Below are 18088 nucleotides of genomic sequence, written 5' to 3'. Positions count from 1 at the left end.
AGGAGGAGGAAGGAGGAGGAATAAGGAGGAGGAGGAAGGAGGAGGAATAAGGAGGAGGAAGGAGGAGGAATGAGGAGGAGGAGGGAGGAGGAGGAGGGAGGAGGAGGAGGAGGGAGGAGGAGGAGGAGGAGGAGGAGGGGTCAAGAATCCACCAGGTCTGATTGAGAAGTGTATCAGTGACTAACACCCATATAGCAAAAGTACTCGGGTGTTTTGGTTACTCACAGCTTCAACAGTTGCAAATGCATATGCTTCCCGAAGACTAAGCCACAGCAAATACCCCCAGCGACTCTGCCAGGACAACATCTAACATATATTTGGCTAGAAATACAGTTGTCTTTAACAAATTAACGCTGAGTAAATCCTGACTTATTAGAGCCCGCAAAAATGACATTCTCAATGATAACAGTTATCACTAAAACCTCCAAAAATCTGTGCTCCTACAAGGAAGAACTGTGACAGAGCAGGCTCCATGTCCAGAATGCTTCCCAGACTGCCAGTTACAGAGTACAAGAAATGACACCCCCTCTAAGAACGTCTTTGTTCAAATTTAGCCAATTGTTCCTTTGTGTGCATCTCTGTGCTAAAATTGCCATTCTTTCCCACAGCCTGAAGTTGTATGTTAAAATAAATGAGACTCAAATGAAGCCAGAAATGTGCAGATGTGAGGAAACCAACACAAACGAAATTGGCTGGAGAGTGTGGTCAGGAGGATGGCGCGTCCCAGGAAGCCATGACTTCATCTCTACCCATGAAGCAGGCAGCTGTCACTGTCCCCCAGGCCCATGCCAGCGACTTTAAGTAGGTTCTTAACCAAACTACTTCTAACAGTAAATGTAAATACACCACACAATCGGCTTCTGAAAGAATACCCTGCAACCGACAAGAAACTACAAGTACGACTTTTAAAAACTATACAACTAAAAACCCTGGAAATGGAAAAACATTGTCAAATTTTGACTCAAATACTGTTACATGGTAGCACTGCAATAATTCACTGAAACAAAAGAATGAATGAAGCATAAATTTATTTAGTAATCAGAGGAAGCATGACTAATAATTTAAAGAAATAGGTCAAGAAACTGCTAGGTTCAAATGCCACAATGAAACACTGTGAGGGCCTTAGGCAAATTCTCTTCTCTGGTCCTGTTTCTGTGCTCATCCAAACACAGTTTTGAACTAGGTCATCTGTGGCTTTCCAATGCCTTCCTTCCGCGATTCTGGCCCAGATTTTAGGACTGCTCTCCCACTTAATATATGAAAGTATTTCCTATGTATAACAGCAAGAGTACAGTACCTTTCTGTGTTGAATGCAGTTTGGGGCCTACTATATGAAGAAGAAGATAATCATGCAACTTTAAACATGATTACAAGGCATACTCTACATAAGGGTAACACATAAGATGTGGCCATATGCCTGTGTGTGCCTCACGGGGAGACGGGGAATTCTCATTTCATAAAGCCGGGGGTGCCTGCTGCACCTTAACATCCTCATTCCACATCAAGTTCACGACTTCCTTCTGACACCAAATCACAGGGATCACATACTTTTCCATATCTTCCACCCAGGATTAAAATACGCAGAGCACCGTGATAAAGATGCCTCCATCGCCAGCACCTTGGCTCCGATTTTGCAGAATTACATACTTTTGGTGCTAAATGATCCCCAGGCTGCAGCAGCAAGCAAGACCAGTCTCCGGGGGGACAGCAGGCCCTGCCACAGCACCACTCCTGTCACCACAGTCTGAGGCAGCCACAGAGAAGCTGCGGCTGGGGCCATTCACTCTGTGAGAGAACCACGCAGGAGGGAAAAGGTAGGAAAAGGTAGGGAAGAGGGCAGGGGCACTGCCAGGGAGGGAGCTGTGAAGAGAAAGGAAAGGAGTGCACCTCCCTGCACGCACACTTGGATTTTATGAAGATGCGGGCAGGGGGCTGAACTGGATGTACGAGAACACTCCTCCAAGTTATTTTGCTGGTTTTCTACACATTGACATAAAATTGCTTCAATAGACATCTTTGGTGCTCAGCATTATGTCTACATTATCATCTGAAAACCAACTTTTCTTCTAAGGTTGACATCTTCATATATAGTCCCAGGGATTTTATAGTGGAATGCAGCCCTCATTCACATCAACAATACACACAACTACCATTAAATAAATGCCTCCTTTGCTTACATAATTTTTTTAAAACCCTGTTTTGAAATACAGTAGAGAAGACAACTTTTTGATAGCTCTGCTTTCAAACTGCGGGTGAAGCAAATTACCTGCCATGATTTCTAACCAGGCAACAACCCGACTGACGGCAATAGGAGCAATCTTTCTGAGCCCAGGCTGAAAAGGAACCCAGCTGGTTAGGGGACACAGAGTAATCAGTTCTCAGCGGGCCTCCCGGATCCCAAATCCCCATGTGATAGGTGGAAGTAAAAAGCTATCAATGACCAAGCATCTGAACTCTTATCCCACCTCGCCATCTGCTTCTCCTCCATGCAAATTTAAAATTAATAAGCCCGCTATTAGAGAACAGAGTTGGTGCTGCATCCGTCTTCCTAAAATTATGGATAATTAGCAGCCCCACAATGGCTTCTAATTAGATTTGAGTGTCCCTTAGATAGGAAGCTGAAGTGCCTTAGCCCTAAACGAAAAATAAAACAGAAATTGTAATGCTCTAGGTTTGATTTTTTTTCCTTGTTCTAAAGTTGCTGTTCCCAAATCTCCTTCTATTGTCTTGTTTATAAAATGTGTAAAAAACAGGTAAATTTAAAGACATTCTAGAAAAGGACACTTTTCCTCGGTACAAGCCTTGTGAACATTATTTCCAGCGGCTGGACTTCTTCTCCACAAACTGTGACCGTGGCATACATTTTCTCCCTCGTGGTTGCACATTCAGAGTCAGGGAAGATGGCTTCAGCAGTAAAGCGGGGGAGCGCAGTGAGAAGTTACTGGGCCCTGGCAAGGGCAGACAGGGACTCTACCTCAGTGGCTTGGAGCGCTCCTGAGACCTAGCCTTTACTTTTCTATCTGTACAAGGGATCTAAATACACACATACACAGACATCGCACGCCTATGTGAAAAGCTGGGATACTTGGCTGATTTCCTGAAGAAGTTATCTTGTACCATTTCTACTCAAGTATGACACCTCCTTCCAGGCAAGTATCTGAGGATGCTGGGCTATCCCACAGCGACCTGTGTCACTTCTCCTGCTTACAATCCCTATTCATATTTTGAATGCATATTCATAGCACTTTCAAAAGCATTTTTCATGAAGTGACAGAAGAAAGAAGAGTAAGGTTCTTTCAGCCCATGCGTTCATTCAACAAACATTTACTAACTAGGTGCCAGGCACTGGTGATGTAACAGGGAACATGTATTTGTGTAGGTAGAGACAGACAACCAAACAGTGTGTTAAAGAGTTATCAATACTATAGAGAAAAATGCACCAGGAAACAGAAAAGAGGAATGTCACTAACCCCCTACACCGGGGTGATGCTAGCACTACAAAATGTAAACAGCGGCTGGCCGCGGTGGCTCTTACCTGCAGTCCCAGCACTTATGGAGACTGAGGCTGGAGGAACACCTGAGTTCGGGAGTTCACGATCAGACTGACCAACACGGCAAAACCCTGGCTCTACTAAAAATACAAAAATGAGCCAGGCGTGGTGGTGCCTGCCTGTAAGCCCGGCTACTCAGGAAGCTCAAACACGAGAATCACTTGAACCTGGGAGGTGGAGGATGGAGTGAGCGGAGACAGTGCCACTGCACTCAAGCCTGGGCGACAGAGCAAGGCTGTCTCAAAATAAATAAATAAATACAAATAAAATGAAAACAGGAAATAAGATACCAAAAGAAAGAACGTGAACGATTAATTGCAACAAAAGCCTTTGTAGGTTGATTCTTTCCTTCCTGCATCCTCGTTCCTCACAAATGGAACAAAAACGAGTAGGGAGCAGGACAGTGATGGTGATGTCGTACGACGGCTTCAGTTTCAGATGTCTGACAGCCACACTCACGTGCTTCAGGGAAGAAGCTCTATAAGCCTTCTGGGCCATGGCTTCCTGTCTTTTTTCCAGAGTTTTTAAAATACAGGCAAATGTGTGTGTTTATTTGGATGCTCTGTGCCCGCGCACGTGCAAACTGTGCTAACAGATTTTTTCCATGTTTTGCTAAATTTCCCAGCTTGCCATAAACAGGCTTCCATGCCTTTTCTTAATTGTCTATAAATAGCACAAACACCCAAAAATGCAAATCAAGACAAGCTGTCCTTTCAACTGCTGCTGCCACCATGATGACAGCGAACGACAATTCGCCAAGTCGATACAAGGAGATTGAAGCTGTCTGACAGAGTGCACAGGGCCGACTGCTCTTCCTATAATGTTTAAGAAACAAGAAGAAATGGCTCTCCACACAGGACAGACGCGTCCTTTGTTCTTTGGATAAATACTGCCAATGCCCAAAATACTTTCTCCATCACACTATCTGTATGGAATTCAAGCTCCTTCCAATACTGTGAGTAACTCCAGCGAGACTCATACTATGTTTAGCCATAATGACCCATTCACATTCTTTTTCCTCTACAATGTTGAAATAATAACATTTAGTATGCACTCATGAGGTGCCAGGCTCTGAGTTTTATCTCACTCAGTTCTCACTGAAATCCTGTAAGATCGGTACCAAATGATCTCATTCTGCATAGATGAGGAAACTGAGGCACAGAAAGGTTAAATAAGTAAGTCGTCCATGGTCACAGGTTACTTAGTATCTTTTCTCCAAACTTTCAAAAGTTAACTATTGCCACTATTACAAATGGGTGTTTTTGTTTGTTTTTTGTTTTTTTTTTTTTTTTTGAGACAGGGTCTTGCTCTGACTAGGCTGGAGTGCAGGGGCACGATTATGGTTTACCGTAGCCTCCACTTCCTGGGCTCAAGTGATTCTCCCACCTCAGCCTCTAGAGTAGCTGGGATTACAGGCATGAGCTACCACACCTGGCTAATTTTTTAATTTTTATTTTTTGTAGGGATGGGGTTTTGCCATGTTGCCCAGACTGGTCCCAAACTCCTGGGCTCAAGCAATCCTCCCACCTCGGCCTCCCAAAATGCTGTGATTACAGGTGTAAGCCACTGTCCACAGCCCTACAAATGTGGCTTATCCAAAGTCAGAGCAGTGAGCAGGGAGAGAACAGAGCTGCAGCAAGTCTCCTGGCTGCTGTAACCCCATCTCCCTCCCCCTGCCGTGATGTGTCTGCACCAGCAAAGCCCCTGGAGGTTGAAAGCATGCCAGCTAGAGACAAAACAGCAGAAAAGAAAGAGCAAGACGCAGCCATGCGTCTTGTTTGCAGCTCGAGTGTGCCTCTCTCCCCTGCAGCTGCACAGGCAGAAACCAGGGGCCGTGAGTCCGAGGCAGCGTGTTTGGTTCCTGGCAGGTAATCTTTTGGGAGACCGTCCCATAAAATTAGTGTTACACTTCTCAAAAAGGAAGTGTGACTTTTATAGAAAAATCTATTCCATTTGGGAGAAAGGTCTAATAAAACCACAAAAGAATAATACATTCATACAACAACAAATTAAATTCATCTGTCACAAACTGAAACCCCAAAGCCCTCTGGGCACACAGCTGCTTTTCTGAGCTGAAATTCAACTCCAGTTGAGAAACAGGTCAACTCTTCTAAAAAGATTTCTTTTGCAAATGCCTTAAATAAAAATTCCTTTCCCTCACTTGTCATTTTCCAGATTTAATGCCTCTGTTGGCCTTCTTCTCATGCAGGCCCTGAGCATCCCTGCATGTCTGCTACAGCTGGGACTCCAAGGGAGGCACCCTAGGGAACACAGATGACCTCGGCATGGCGACACGCTCCTCAGGGAACACACATGGGGAAGGGAAGATGATACAATCACAACCTTCACACAGAAAAGAACTTGGCTTCCTTACCCAGTCCCATTTCTGGAACAATGATGCTGAGTCAGGAACATTTACAGAGCATGAACAGTCCAGCCTGCAGTGTGGGGGCAGCACGAGGGGGCTCCATGCAGGGAACAGCACCTTCAGAAGTGAGGCACACACACAGCATGGAGCAGGGGACACCTCCACGCACAAGGGCCAGCCTGGGGGCCTGCAGAAATGCCCACGTATCTGGGAGGAGGGAGAGAGGACGAGATACCTAAGTGCTCCAAAATGAATGGAAACCTTCCAAGAACTCCTCCCCAAATGGGGTACAGATTTACAAAGGACCAAACCCAGCATGCAAGCACGCATAGTTACCTGAGCAGAGCACCACAACAGCGAGATACCAGGAAGAAACAGGGTCACCAGAAGCCTGACCATCTACTCCCAGCTCTGCAGCTCATGCACCCTATGACCTTGGGGAAGGCTCTTGGCTTCTGTGAGCCACAAGAGAATCATGGGAAAAACAGAAGATAGGAAAACTGCCCTGCCTTTTTCACAGAACTGCTGAGGGAATAAAATCAGATCATGGATTTTAAAATTCTCTGTGAATTACGAAACAAAATAGAAACATGAAATCATTCTTACCATTAATAATAGCATTGTAAAATTAAGAGCAGAGTTAAGACAACAGCATTTTCCGCCCCCTACTCCCAAGAGAAATAGTGAGTCCAGTCGATGTATTCAGGCAACCCGAGTATCTAGGCTTCGAGAGCCTTGAACAGCTCATGAACTCTGACAGCACCACTCCAGCGTAGTGGAGTGAAGTTCTCCAGGAGAGCAACTGACACAAAATATTACTTTTTCAGATGGGCTTGAAGCCCTCCAAACTCACAGCACAGCTAAATAATGAAGAGCCACCAGACTCAAAAGCTGGCTTTGTACATTCCCACAGCATAGGTCAAAGGGCATTCAAGGCCAGGCTCACTGGCTCATGCCTGCAATCCAGCGCCCTACAGGATGTCTCCCTCATCCAAAAATCCAAAAGCTTCAACTTTTTGAGTCGTGATGCTCAATGACATGTTCATTGGAACAGTTCCGATTTTGGATTTTTGAATTCAGAATGCTCAACCAGTAAGTATAATACAAATATTCCAAAATCCAAAAACATAAAAAAATCTGAGATACTTCCGGTTCCAAAAAGTTTGGATAAGGGATATTCAACTCGCATTTTTTTTCCTCTAATGAAGGAAAGAAAAAATGAGGCCCAAGCAAAGCCATTGAATCCATAGTAAAGCCATTTAAGAGTTTACTTAGCATCCATTTTAAGTTCAGTACTACCCACAGAAACAGAAAAGCATGAATACAGAAAGAGTAATTTAGACCAGGCGGGGTGGCTCATACCTATAATCCCAGCACTTTGGAAGGCTGAGGCAGGAGTATCACCTGATGTCAGGAGTTCAAGACCAGCCCAGCCAACACGGTGAAACCCCGTCTCTACTAAAAATGCAAAACTTATCCAGGCGTGGTGGCAAACACCTGTAATCCCAGCTATTTGGGAGGCTGAGGTATGAGAATCACTTAAACCCGGCGGGAGGAGATTGCAGTGAGCCGAGATCAACACCACTGCACTCCAGCCTGGGCAACAGAGTGAGACTCTGTCTCAAAAAAAAAAAAGTAATTTAAATTGTGTTTTTCACGTGGAGCCCATGTTCCCAGAACAGCAGCCCTGCTCTGTGCTCCAAGTGCACACAGGCTGCCCTTTATCTTCATACTCACCATATTCCAAGCAGCCATTGGTGCATGTCTGTCTATCTCACTATATAGACTTCATGTTCATGAGGCAGGGATCATATATGATTACCTTTCTGTCCCCAGTGTCTAGCCTAGAAGACACTCAGTAAATGATTACTGAACTAAGTCAGTTACTAACAGATTTTAAACTTGTATTAACAACTCTGATTTAATAAGCTTGCCAACACCACTTTCTTACCACACAGCTTAAATGTCGACTCGTGGATTTATCTTGTGTGCTGTTAGATTACCATCTATTAATATTTAGTAGGTGCCTAATAAATGCTAGGTATTACTTATTGCTGGGGACCCAGCAGTGACAAAACAACACTACTTGTTCAAAAGGAAGTATTAGTATAAAGAGGAATCGAAGGAACAGAACAGACTGATGAGAGGGCTAAGAAAAGGCCAGGCTGCCATGGGAAGCACCTGGTCTTGTCTGGATGGTACATAGTTCACACAATCTGAGTGCTTCGTATAGCAGAAGATCCTCTCCTCCAAAGATGCTAATGAAGCTTTGATTCCAGTACCGGAAGTCACCATAAAGGTGCGCACAGCCACGTGCTTAGTGCAGGAAATGAAACCAAACGAACAAACCAAGCTCCAAGCTCTAGAGGCAATGGTCCAGTAAAATCCTTTGGTACATTCAACTGAAATTCAAGGTATCCAAGAGGCCAATATTTAAGTGGTAAATTAACCCAACCACTTAAAACTAAAGTAGTCCTTGGTCCGAGGGGTAAGGATACACTACCTTTTACAAATTCATTAGCTCTTAATATTTACATTTAAATATGATGATGATGATGATGTCAACAATTACTGAGCAGTTACTATGTGCTAGGTGCCAAGCTAAGCACTTTACACACACATTTGCACAATCCTGTGAGATGACAGTGACCCGTTGTCGTCCCATTTTGTAGATGAAAATCAGGTGTATATAAGCTTAAAAACTTGCCCAAAATTACACAGCTAGTTAGCAAAACCTAGGCAGCCTGACTCCACAGCTCTTGCTTAAAGAAGTACTATTCATACACTGTCCTGCACAGCAGGGGTATGAACAAGAGTTCAATAAATGCCTAAAGAGGACTTCATACCCAAAATCATGTCCTGCCAATCAAACTAGACTAACTGGTTCTGCATAACCAATTGTCAATTATTCCACGAAGAAAAGAAAGATGGACTGGGTAGAGATCAGAATAGAGTGACTAACTGGTAAATATACTTCACAGCAGGTAGTAACAGGAGGCGGCACTTAGGCAATTTCCACATTTGTTTGCATATTTTTTTCATGGTTCCAAAGCACAAGTGCCATTCGAAGCTGGTGAAACCATAAGGCATGTCTAGGATCCCGGACTCCAATTCACCGTGGACCAGGAGATCTCAACCTTTACTGTATATCAGAACCATCTGGGGGTTTTTAACAGAGCTACAGCTGCCCCGGCTCCATTCCTGCAGGTTCTATTTCAACTGGTCTGGAGTAAGCATGCATGCTTTTCTCACAGCCCCGCAGACGCAGCTCGGGTTGCAAACCACTGTCCAAGACGCTCTCACACTTCGGCTTGGTTCATCACACACTTGAGATTCTAAGCACGACCGATCGAGCTGAGTAAGACAAGTCAGGCTCCACTCCCTGAAAAGAGTTGAGAGTTCCCTCTGCCTTTAGGGCGAAGAAACCAATATCAGAGATTTATTCTAGTCCAAACCAAATTAAGTTGCTGGGCGAAAAAAACACTCTGGTATAGGCTGCCATACAAAACAACTTCCTGTATCTTCTCGTTCAGTAGCCCAGGGACTAACTCTGAGCCATGAGAATTGAAAATCAGGGGAAAATGCCAGTGTGAGGCATCTGCCACACTCCTAGTACACCCTCAAAAGCACCCAGCTTCATTTCACATCCACTGTCCTAACAGGGGTAGAAACAGGGAAGAGCACGCCATGCAGAAAACAGAGCCTGCTGGGAGTCAGAAGGCTGGGGAATTCCGGTGCTAGCCCTGCTACCAACCGGCCCGGTCACTTCTGTCTGCTCTTGGTGTGGCCAACAGTCACCCGAGAGGGTGAGGCATAAAAACACAGATGTTAGGCAAGCCCCAGAATCCAAAATACATAGAAATAAAAATATAATAAGGTGATATCAAGGAATTTACACCATCGACCAGAAAAGTAACTGAAGTATTCCTTTTCCCATCTTAAGAAATCAAAAGTGAATGCAGAAAATTGAGCAATCGGCCTGCCAAGTTGACTGGGGCAGCAGAACACACAACTTCTGATCACAACGGTGGAGGGAACAAACCAAAAGGAGACATGCAGAGCGTGCCCCTCCATTCACCGGGCCACGGGCACGTGAGTGCGTCCACGTGCAGCGCCCTGTCTCCTGTTCTGCCTGATCCGGCGTCCACTCACTGCAGGCCTACGAAGTGGCCACGCGTGCTATGATGCTCTCTCATGTCGTCATCACAGAAATCTCTGCTGGAGGTGAGAATGTGACAGACGGGAATCATGGAGGCCTGGGGAGGCTGAGACATGTGGTCACACTGTGGTGAGGGCGTGCTTGAGGAGGACCCCACAGTGTGCCCTCCGTGCCGCCCTCCTCGGTAATCACTCCCAGACCAGAGCACCAAGGAGTGCATGTTCTTTCTCTCACTTTTCAGTCCCTTGGCTGACCCAGCATTCCCCAGAAAGTGATCAAGTCCTGGCAGCTCTGAGGCCACAAAAACCATAAACGCAGTGGACTAACACGGCCCATCTGTCTCTAACAGATCTTTTACTTGTCATGCTGGTCATTTCTGTGAGCAGATGGGTTAAGAAAGACTTGGCAAGTCACCCCTCCACCCCTCCCTGAGGGAGGCTGCCTAGCGAGCAGTGAGGACGGCTTTCTTCCCCCACTCCCTGCATTCCTGTCCCTAAGGAGCCAGAGACAATCCCACCAAATATAGGCAGGACACAGCCGCCTCCTTCCTACAGCTGGAGGGGGAAGGGTCCTCTCCGGCCTTTCTAACTGCATGGAAACCAAACTGTGAGCTGTACTGACCCGGGCCTCACCCATGTCGCAGTCATGTACAACACAGGCGCCCAGTGGTGTCACTGGGCAGAACTACGAATGTGCTTTTTAATGTTTTCATGCAATTATTCCAGAACTGCTATTCACACAGCTCCACTTCTCACACATATGTCATGCTTTATGGATTGCACAGCATTTTCACCATGCCCCATCCGCTCCTCCTAGCCTGTGTGATCCGCTGAGTATGCTTCCTCATCTCCACTTTGTAAGAAACGGAGTTTCTGAGTTTATGAAACCAAAATTTTCCCAAGGACTTCCAGTTAGTATGAGAAGCAGGACATGAAGACGTCTGATTCTAGAAGCCGTACTTACGCCACTACTCCGCGCAGGCCCGCCAGGGATTTCTGCCTCATCTTAAAATGCGGACAGCAAATCCGTCTCTCTAGAGTCCTGGAGTACCCCACAGACAAGGAGTAAAGCTTCTAACAGAAAGCTTACACTTAGTGGGAGGGACACCTGGGCTATTTCTTTTGAGTTAGTTTGCTCGTGTTTTGGAAAGACTGTTCTGATGGCGATGCAGGAATGAAGTGCAGAAAGGAGTCTAGGAGGCAGAGAAACAACGCGGTGGCTCTCACAACAGTTCAAACGCACGTGAGGCGCAACCAGAGAGGACACAGGGAAAGTGCATTTGAAAAAAATGCAAAATGAAGTCCACTCAGATGCAGGATGGAAAGAAGGGGATTAAGCAGGACGGTGGTTTCTATTTTGAAAGACTGATAAACAAGGGTGTCATTAACTACTGCAGAGTGGCATCTGCGGCCCGGGTGCACCACACGTTGATCCATTCACCTGCTGAGTGGTGTCCAGGTTTTCTCCAGTTTCTAGCCTTTATAAGTCATGCTGCTATGAACAGATACATATAGGTTTGGTGTGAACGTAAGTCTTCATTTCTGTGGTATAACTGCCCAAGAATGTGAATGCTGCGTCCTATAGCAGTTGCACATTTCGTTTTTTAAGAAACTGTCAAAATGTTTTCCAGAATGGCTGCACCATCTTCCATTCCCACCCACCAAGTGTGAGTGGTCCAGTTTCCCTGCATCCTCACCGGCATTTGGTTTTGTTACTACCTTTTATTTTAGCCATTCTGGTAGATGTATGGTGATGTGGGTGCATTTTTCTAGTAGCTAATGATGTTGAACACCTTTTCATGTGCTTTTATGTCGTCTGAAATGTCTCTTCGTGTCTTTTACTAGTTTTCAAACTAGATGGATTGGTTTTACTGGAGAGTTTTGGTAGTTCTTTATATATTATAGATATAAGTCTTCATCAGGCATGTGGTTTGCAAATAGTTTCTCCCAGTCTATAGCTCCTCTTTTCCTCTTTATTTTGGATTTTACATTTTAGTCCATGATTCATTTTGAGTTAATTTTTGAATGAGGTATGAGATTTAGATCAGAGTTCAGTTTTTTGTCTATGAATAGTCAGGTGTGGCCAGCATTTTTTTTTAAGAGACAAGGTCTCACTGTGTCACCCAGGCTGGAATGCAATCACAAGATCACAGCTCACTATAGCCTCTACTCTTGGGCTCAAGCCATCCTCCCGCTTCAGCCTCCCAGAGTAGCTGGAACCACAGGCAGGTACCAACATGCCAAGTCAATTTTTTTAGTTTCTGTACAGACAGGATCTTGTGCCATGTTACCCAGGCTGGTCTGGAACGCCTAGGCTCAAGTCATCATCCTACTTATTTGGGGCCAGGCGTTACTTGTACATGCCTGTAATCACAGCACTTTGGGAGAATGAAGCAGGAGAATCACTTGAACCCAGGAATTCCAGAACAACCTGAGCAACCTGCACAAAATTTTAAAAATTAGCTGGGCATGGTGTTGCACACCTGTGGTCCCAGCTACTCAGGAGGCTGAGGTGGGAGGATCTCTTGAGCCTATGAGGTTGACGCTGCGGTGAGCCATGACTGCATCACTGCACTCCAGCCCAGCCGGGGTGACAGAGTGAAACCCTGTGTCAAAAAAAAAAAAAAAAATGCCAGCGTGTCACCCATATTAAAGACAGGTATTGTCTTTGTGAAACTTGAACTACAATTATGTAATGGACAAGTAAAATGTCCAGTTTGAAAGTCTGAAAGATATATAGCTCTAAGTATTCTGACCTTAAAACTCTGATTCCTACCTAAGATACCACATACTGTTTACATAAGCAACACAATGCCTGGACAACAACGGAAAATGCGTAATTAGAACAATGAGCATGTGTGCCTGTTTCGGTATATTTCACACTTATTACAGTAAAAAAAAAAAAAAAGTCCGCGGTGGCTCAAGCCTGTAATCCCAGCACTTTGGGAGGCCGAGGCGGGTGGATCACAAGGTCAAGAGATAGAGACAATCCTGGTCAACATGGTGAAACCCCGTCTCTACTAAAAATACAAAAATTAGCTGGGCATGGTGGCACGTGCCTGTAATCCCAGCTACTCAGGAGGCTGAGGCAGGAGAATTGCTTGAACCCAGGAGGCGGAGGTTGCGGTGAGCCGAGATCGCGCCATTGCACTCCAGCCTGGGTAACAAGAGTGAAACTCCGTCTCAAAAAAAAAAAAAAAACAAACAAAAAAAAAGTCATCATTGCAAACCCCTGTGACTGTATCTAAAGCAAGCCTAAAGTTTTACTTCTCTATATCATAAAATACAAGGTTAAAATTCCAATAGTACGCATTCCTGAAGGCAAGGGTAGTTGAGTTAAACTAAATGCCTAAGGTCTATTTCAAAGATATGAAAAAGCTAGCTACTTCACAGCCATTCCTATCTAAGTTCAGCTTTTTCTTTTTTAATTGACGCATAACTGCATATTGTACGTATGTATGGGGTACATATAGTGATGTTATAATACATGCAATGTACGTGATCAAACCAGAGTAATTAGCATATCCACTATCTCAAACATTTATCATGTTTTTGTGTACTGCATTGGTTAAGTTCAATACCCTTCCTCCAGTTATCTGAAACTACATATTCTTTCTTGTTTTTTCGTTTTTTTGTTTTTTTTTTTGAGACGAAGTCACGCTCTAACACCCAGGCTGGAGCGCGATGGTGCAATCTCAGCTCCATCCACTGCAACCTCTGCTTCCCAGATTCAAGCGATTCTCCTGCCTCAGCCTCCCTGCTAGCTGGTGCAGGCACAGGCCGCCTGGCTAATTTTTGTATTTTTAGTAGAGACAGGGTTTCACCATGTTAGCCAGGCTGGTCTCAAACTCCTGACTTCAGGTGATCCACCCACCTTGGCCTCCCAAAATGCTAAAATTACAGGCATGAGTCACGCACACCCAGTCTGAAACTATATATTCTTGTTAACTATAGTCAACCTCACTGTGTTAGCGAGCACTCGAACTTATTCCTATCTAGCTATAATTTTGTATCCTTCAACAAATTTCTCCCTATCCTCCTCCTCCCTCTACCCTTCTCACCCTCTAGTATCCTCTGTTCTACTTTTAACTTCTATGAGATTCTTTTTTATTTGGTTTGTGGTGTTTAACTTTCTGTCCCTGGCTTATTTCACATAATGGCCTCCAGTTCCATCATGTTGCCGAGAACGACCGGCCTTCATTCTTTGTTGTGGCTAAATAGTACTCCAGTATACAGACCACATTTTCTCTCTCCATTCATCTGCTGTTGGACACCAAGGCTGATTCCAAATCTTGGTTATGGTGAACAGTGCTGCAGGAAACAGAGGTGCAGATACCCCTCCGACACTGATTTCCTTTTCTTTGGGTCTCTGCACAGTAGTGGGACTGCTGGATCACACAGTAGTTTCATTTGCAGTTTTCTGAGGAGCCTCCACACTGTCTTCCACAGTGACGGCACTAACTTACTCTCATTCTTTTTTTTTTTTTTTTTGAGACAGAGTCACACTGTTGCCAGGCTGGAGTGCAGTGGCACGATCTTAGCTCACTCACTGCAGCCTCTACCTCCCATCTTCCAGTGATTCTCATACCTGGGCCTTCTGAGTAGCTGGGATTACAGGCACCTGCCACCACACCTGGCAATTTTTTTTTTTTTTTTTTTGAGATGGAGTCTCCCTCTGTCGCCCAGGCTGGAGTGCGGTGGCGCGATCTCCACTCACTGCAACCTCCGCCTCCCGGGTTCAAGCAATTCTCCTGCCTCAGCCTCCTGAGTAGCTGGGACTACAGGTACGTGCCACCACGCCAGGCTAATTTTTTGTATTTTTAGTAGAGATGGGGTTTCACTGTGTTAGCCAGGATAGTCTCAATCTCTGGACCTCGTGATCCACCTGCCTGGGCTTCCCAAAGTGCTGGGATAACAGGCATGAGCCACTGCACCCAGCCCAAATTTTTGTATTTTTTAATAGAGATGGGATTTTACCATGTTGGCCAGGCTGGTCATGAACTCCTGACCTCAACTTATCTACCAACGTCAGCCTCCCAAAGTGCTGGGATTACAGGCGTGATGAGCCACCACGTCTGGCTAATTTTTGTACTTTTAGTAGAGACGGGGTTTCACTGTGTTAGCCAGGCTGGTCTTGAACTCCTGACCTTAGATATATGCCTTGCCTCGGCCTCCCAAAGTGCTGGGATGGCAGCGTGCGCCCTGCGCCGGCCAGCCGCACTCGTCTGCGTTCCCCCTCACGGTGGGTAAGAGCTCCCTTCCTCCAGATCCTCACTGGCCCTTGTTAGTATTTGTCTTTTTGATCATACCCATCCTAACCGGTGAGGTAACACCTCAATGTGGTTCTGATTTGCATTTCTCTGACGATTAGTGATACTGAACATTTTTTTCATATATTTTTTATTTCTTTGGCCATTTGTAAGTCTTGTTTTTTTTTTTTTTTTTTTTGAGATGGAGTTTCACTCTTGTTGCCCAGGCTGGAGTGCAGTGACACAAACTTGGCTCACTGCAACCTCTGCCTCCTGGATTCAAGCAATTCTCCTTGCCTCAGCCTCCGAAGTAGCTGGGATTATAGGCATGTACCACCATGCTGGGCTAATTTTATGTTTTTAATAGAGATGGGGTTTCACCATGTTGGTCAGGCTGGTCTTGAACTCCAGAGCTGAGGTGATCTGTCACCACGGCCTCCCAAAGTGCTGGGATTACAGGCGTGAGCCACCACGCCTGGCCATATGTCTTATTTCAAGAAACGTTTGTTCAGCTGGGCATGGCAACACAAACCTGTAAGCCCAGCTACTCAGAAGGCTAAGGCAGGAGGACTGCTTGAGCGTAGACCAGCCTAGGCAACACAGCAAAACCCTATCTCAAGAAACAAAACAAAGAAGGAAAAAGAAATATCTGTGTCTGTTGAGTTTTTTGGCCTCCAAAAGTTAAAAGAGCCCATTTGGAATCAGACAATCTGCCTGATTCAACCTGCCTTACCTTAAACACTAAGCTAAACTTCCTCAACATTAGCCAGGGAGAAGTACCACCTGCCTCTGCTGTTTAACGCTGAGGACCAAGGAGAACGTCCGCAAAGCCACTTCACAATGTGGCCCCACGGCAGGCCCCTCGAGGTGGGTAGCTGGTGTGATCATTTGAAACTAAGTACAACTTGCTTGTTCACTTTCCCAGGCTCACTCTACATATAATTAGCAAGGGACAGCGAATTAAGGAAACCAAAATAATTGCTTGATTTTTAATAAGAAATTTTTTTAAAGTGGGAGTGGTGAGAAAATAGGAGGGAGGGGAAGGGAAGGAAAAGCAGCCAGTCCTAAGTTCCAGTCCAGGGCCCATCCGCAGCCCCCTCACCTGGGCAAACACCAGTCCCTACCTGCTAGGGAGGGGCACTTCCCTGGCTGGCTTCATCCACCTGGAAGGCATTGCCGCAGGTGTTCAGAAACTAGTAGCACCTTGAAATGGGCAAAGTGCTTTGGGTAGGTGACCCACAGACAATTTCCCCAAAGGAACCGTGGCATAAAAGTGACCCACATAGGAGGTACCAACTGCTATAAATACTTGGTGGCAAAAACTGATGTCATGCCTTCTGTGCAGGCGACACATACCCAAATAAAACTTGCCAAAATAGCACAGAAAAAAATACAGCAGACATCCAATGCCATTCTTACAGAAATATTTATATCCCAAAGCCAGGGACCTCTCTGGAACACCGTCTTTATTTCCATGTTTCATGGAAGCTGTTTGATTGCACTCACATGTGTCTCAACCAACAAACCTCCAGCCCCTGTTCTAAACCCTGTGGCTCCTCAGCAAAATCCAAAAACAAGTATAAATTTTCCTTCCAAATGGGAAATTTCCTGACCTAGCGAAACCAGCATCAAATCCACTTACTATGAGAGCTGGTCACAGGCGAAGCCCTCCAGTCCCAGGAGGACTCCCCTCCTGCAGAAGTGAGAAGGGTGGGCATAGCACTGGCCTTCCAGACCACAACTCCAGGCAGTTTGAAACCATGGTTGCTCAGGTGAGCCATGATCAAAATCAAAACTAAGTATCTCTGAAAAGCGTACATGTCAAGAAGCAGACCTCGGACCAGATTCAGCAGAAATGGATGTCACAAGTTTGTCTAGAGACTTCCTCCCCGTGCCCCCTCCCCCAGGACCTCCCTTCTTGCACTAGGGGACCGGGGCCTTTTGACTGCCCCCTTTACCTCTAGCCCTGTGCATCCTCAGGAACAGCTCCCAGACAGCACCGGACACTCCATGTACTCACTGAATGCACTAGTTCTTGAAATGATCGTAAATCACTTGACTATAACAAGAATTGTTTAAAAGTGGTCTCTCTCTTGGGAATCGTGCCGTGAGTTTGAGCAAGCAGCTTTGCTTCTCTCTACTGCAATTCTATCATTTGCAAAATGTTAACAATTACTGTATTCGCCCATAGCACTGCTGTAAAAAGTCTTAGGACCCACTTCCTTCAGCCTGCCTGGTCCACAGGCACTAGCACGTTACATGCCGATTGAAAGTGACTTTAGCTGGCACTCCAGTGAGCAAAAGGAGTCAATCAGATCTCATTGCAACATCATGAAAGGATGCCCATGTAGGCTGCTGAGTGGGGGCAGGCGGGCTCAATGTTTATCAGGTACTACTTTGTTTAAAAAAAAAAAACATAAAAATATATTTTTATGTGCAAATACACCCAATGTTAATAGTGACTACCCCAAAGACACATTCATGCAAATAGACAAAAAAAAAAAGCACTTTCTTTCTGTCTTCCGTATCATTTGAACTATTTTCAACGAGCATCTATTGCTTTTGTAATGTTTTTGAAAGGAATTTATTACAATTTTTCTGGAGAAACAGCAGGTACGTGAAGAAGGTAACAGAAGGTCCAATGGAATGAGCCTCAGAGCAGAGGCCAGGTTCAGCATGTACGCAACCCACAGCACCTCTCGCTGCAGCTCAACACCGGCCCTGTCCCTCTCCAGCGCACCGCCGGCCCTGTCCCTCTCCAG

At 45.4% G+C, this 18088-nt stretch overlaps 1 protein-coding gene and 1 long non-coding RNA gene across 3 annotated transcripts in view; one reads left to right on the top strand and one right to left on the bottom strand.

The window, feature by feature from the left end:
- Window positions 1–18088, bottom strand: part of AFAP1 (actin filament associated protein 1) — a 167503-nt gene that overhangs the window by 129925 nt on the left and 19490 nt on the right. The gene's annotated exons all lie outside the window — the stretch shown is intronic.
- Window positions 12258–18088, top strand: part of LOC116534034 — a 17713-nt gene continuing 11882 nt past the window's right edge. Inside the window, exons 1-2 of the long non-coding RNA XR_004261562.1 lie at window positions 12258–12321; window positions 14881–14911. This is a non-coding gene — a long non-coding RNA (uncharacterized LOC116534034). The remainder of the gene's footprint in view (window positions 12322–14880; window positions 14912–18088) is intronic.

Source organism: Sapajus apella, unplaced genomic scaffold (assembly GCF_009761245.1).
Source record: "Sapajus apella isolate SASKATOON/1434 unplaced genomic scaffold, GSC_monkey_1.0 scaffold85, whole genome shotgun sequence".
Classification (NCBI taxonomy): domain Eukaryota; kingdom Metazoa; phylum Chordata; class Mammalia; order Primates; family Cebidae; genus Sapajus; species Sapajus apella.
This window is presented reverse-complemented; position numbering and strand designations above follow the sequence as displayed.